Source organism: Engraulis encrasicolus, chromosome 22 (genome assembly GCF_034702125.1).
Source record: "Engraulis encrasicolus isolate BLACKSEA-1 chromosome 22, IST_EnEncr_1.0, whole genome shotgun sequence".
Taxonomy (NCBI): Eukaryota; Metazoa; Chordata; class Actinopteri; order Clupeiformes; family Engraulidae; genus Engraulis; species Engraulis encrasicolus.
Genome location: NC_085878.1, coordinates 37,297,232 through 37,300,919, shown reverse-complemented (window position 1 = coordinate 37,300,919; position 3,688 = coordinate 37,297,232). Strand labels below are relative to the sequence as shown.

General features: G+C 49.4%; 1 long non-coding RNA gene across 2 annotated transcripts; it reads right to left on the bottom strand.

Annotated features, from left to right (window-relative positions):
- Window positions 1-888: 888 nt before the first annotated feature.
- On the bottom strand, window positions 889-3,296 carry LOC134438540 (uncharacterized). Of its 2 annotated transcripts, XR_010032615.1 has the most exons (3): window positions 3,222-3,296; window positions 2,131-3,130; window positions 889-1,342 (listed from the first exon to the last, which is right to left on the bottom strand). It is a non-coding gene; the product is annotated as an uncharacterized LOC134438540 (long non-coding RNA). The 2 variants fall into 2 exon arrangements; XR_010032614.1 differs by lacking the exon at window positions 889-1,342 and having other exon boundaries at window positions 1,386-3,130.
- Window positions 3,297-3,688: the final 392 nt, after the last annotated feature.

Below are 3,688 nucleotides of genomic sequence, written 5' to 3'. Positions count from 1 at the left end.
AAGAAACTTTCTGCAACGGTGGACACCATGGAACCGGTGTCCAGCAGGCAGGGAACAGACACCCCACCAATGACATCAAGAGTCGGACATGATGACATGAGGGCAGAGACCTCACCTTGGGAAGAGTCAGCAAAGCCCCCAACTGAGCTGTGGCTCGGCAGCTCAGCGGGTGTCAGTTTTCCGCCTGCTGGGAAGAAGACGGGGCCCCTCCCGAATTGGCAGGTTGCCCAGAGCTTGAGTGGGCCCGAGGCCGGAAAGGGACTCCTGGTACAGTGCAATCTCTTTCAAAATGTCCAACTCCATGGCATCTCCTACAGATAAGAGGCCCAGTACGTGGAAGGCGACTATATACTGGCGCACGCTGTAGGGCTGTTACTGCTTGTGTTAACCGATCAAGCTGTTCTTGTTGCTTTTTAAAGAGTTCTTTCCACTCAGGATCGCTGGTTGCTGAGGGTGCCGACGGGGCTAAGGGGGAACGGCCTTGCATGCCATATTGAACCCCGTAGGCAGATGGCAAGGAAAAGCTTCGCGCCCTAGCTGCACCAGGGAGTCCCTCCTGTTCCCACTGGATGGCTTCCTTACGCGCTTCCAAGAGTGTTGCTTCAGGTTTACGCCGCGCAAATTGCTTCAACTCTCGACGAAGGCCATTGTCCAGCACGTGCTCAATGAATTGATCACGAAGCAGGACTTCAGAGTTGGGTACACCATTAGGCGCACGTCTCCGAACCTGATCCATTAAAGCCATAAGGGCTAAAGAAAATTCACCCTCTTGCTGTTGCCAGGAGAAAAAGGCCTGCTGCAGTGTTACATAGGATCGGCTACAGCCATAAAGCTCTCGTAAAGCATACAACATTTTTGTGGAGTCTTTTCGCTCGGTGGCAGGGCGGTACTTAATCTCATCTTTTGCCTCCCCTTCTAAGTGGTCGTAAATGAAGTCGGCCTGATCGGCAAGAGGCAACCGCTTAGAGCGCATGCAAGCTTGCACTTCTTCAATCCATTCGACAATTTGGAGCCCCGTCTTGCCGTTAAACTTTGGACATTTACGGTCTCTAGGGATAACCACAACACGCTCTGCAGCTGTGGTTGCCGCTGGGGCAGCCGCTGTAGCTGGCTCCTGTGACTGTCCCGAGTCAGTGGCTGGCTGTTGAAGGCGCTCGTTATCGGCTGTCAACTGGGCAATCCGGTCTCTCAACCGTTGCATTTCTTCCTCCATCTCAGACATGCCACCAATACCAAAAGAAACGATCCCCTACCTGAAAGCAGACTCAACTGAGCTAATGGGAAGTTGCTGTTTTGCTGCCAACCCTACACCTGGAACCGCACCGGCCCACGCTCCTCGCTCCTGATGAAAGAGAAACAGTCAAATTAACAGCACCACCACTCAATGCACACAACACACTTACAAAACTCTGCCTTAAGAGTGCTCTCCTGCCGAAATCTACGCCAGTTGTAACAGTGGCACGTTTACAGTTAATTCAATTCAACTCAGCTCTTGCACGACTACGCCACCTAGGGTGGGGGAAGACAACCTAGGAGTGAAATTACCCCCCAAATTAGTAAACCAGGACACAGGTTCGGAGCACTCTTAGGCAAGGGTCAAGTTCGTGTTTTATTTCTCTTTTCACAGATAGAATGGTAATACAAATCAATAAAATATACATGTAGGTCATTGCAGTCAGGTAGTTCAAATGTACAACGTGCAGTGGTGATGCATAGGGGACAACTGGTAATACATTACAGAAGACAACATGGATGAATGGTATAACACAATATTGCACAAATTCCCTATTATCTCACTGGCGAGCAGTAATGTGGAACAAAACCGCCAGTGGCCACATACACACACTACACATACACACGCACGGCACCTGTGCGAGAGAGAAGGGAGGCTACACTCAGTCATAAGCAACGCCCCAATACGGGGTAGACAGGGCACTGGTGTCACTCTTGAAAGGGGGAGGAAGCTAGGCTTAGGCTAACCAATAGCAGCACGGTTGAAAAGGGATAGTTAAAGGCTAGGGAAAAGGCCACACAAAATAAACACACACAATAAAGATAGTACTCACACAAAATAAAAAGAAAACACACATCTACTACTGCTACTTAGCACAGCAAAATAGTAATAGTCACCCAAGTGCACACAGCAATGGAAAAGTGAGGGAATCCACCACCCGAAGACCGGTGCGCTATGGCAACTCCATACCTATCCAGGGAGGAGAGAAGAGAGAGACACTTAATGGCGAGAATGACACGTGCTAATGTATTACACAATCTGCATACACAGTGATGACTAGATGCAACTTAACTTTCGTGTAGCAAGAGAGAGGGGAGAACTACACCGCCGTAGGTTGACGGGAGGGGGGTGTACACTTGTCTCCGGTGCCGTGCCTAGATGACAATCACACACGCACACAGACACACTGAACACACACACGCACACTCAACACACACAGGTAGTAACCAGCCCTGCGCAATGCGCCGCGAGGAGGCTGATGTCCCAAGAAATGGGCCAGAAAACAACAAACCAACACAAATGAAAAATAATTAAACCAAATGAAAGTGAGGTCACAGGAAAACTAAACAAATAAACCGTGGGCCCAAAACAGGACGAGCAGGTGGAGCCAGTTCGGAACTGGCGCAGAGTTTGATGGCAACAAAACAGCAACCTCCGAGGAGTGTAGCTAGCAATCCCCCTGTAACAGACAGGTACCCATTACTCACTAGCCTGAGGTAATTGGTGACAGCGACAATCAAGAGGAAGAAATGAATACTTACAGCGTCAGAGAGGCACCGCTAACCTGATCATAGATCCGTGGTTCGGAACAATCGCAATTTGGACCACACACTGAGGAAAGTGAGGGTAGATTTAGTGACTAAGGTCATCGTTACCATCGAAGCAACAACATCAACGTAGCATATGCCAGCTTACCATCCACTGACTGCAGTCAGATACACAGGGGCCAACCCCTTTGGCTACTCCAAGGCCGGCGTAAGCACCACAAATCAGGCCTGCCACAGGGCACAGATGATGGGGCGACACACCAACCAACGAGAGGCAACACCGGTGCAGTATAGGCAGCGCGAAGTGAAAGCCAGTTCACAGCAGAGTGTGGTTCCACGCCAAAAGTGGCTAGAAGTGGAATACAGTCACAGAATTAGGTCCGTAATTCAGACAATAGGGCGATCGGACACATCATTAAGTATGAATGAGAAATGCCTACCTGAAGGTACAGAATCTACAGAATCTAATGATCACGGCTAGCAGCAGCTCACACGCCGGCCGGCGCTCCCAAAACAACAACTGAGAGGAAAGAGGCCCACGTCACGTCCCAGAGCTAAATTTATCAACATAAGAGTCCCTACACTCACAGTTCAGCCAACCGCGGAAAGGGGCCAGGAACCAATTGGAATCAGTCAGGTAGGGGGGGCACAACCCAATCTGTCACATTAAGTATGGCCACTCAGACCCGCGCCTGCAGTGATGTAGCAGATGCTAACAAAAAACTAGCTAAATCCAACAGGACGATTGAGACAGTTAACTCACTTGATGCCAATGACGCTTAACCGCGTCATTTCAGAAATTCAGTACCATTGATGCTTAAACACGTCATTTCAGACTTTCAGTACCAATGATGCTTAAGCACATAATTTTAGACGTTCAGTACCAATGATGCTTAAACACATCAAT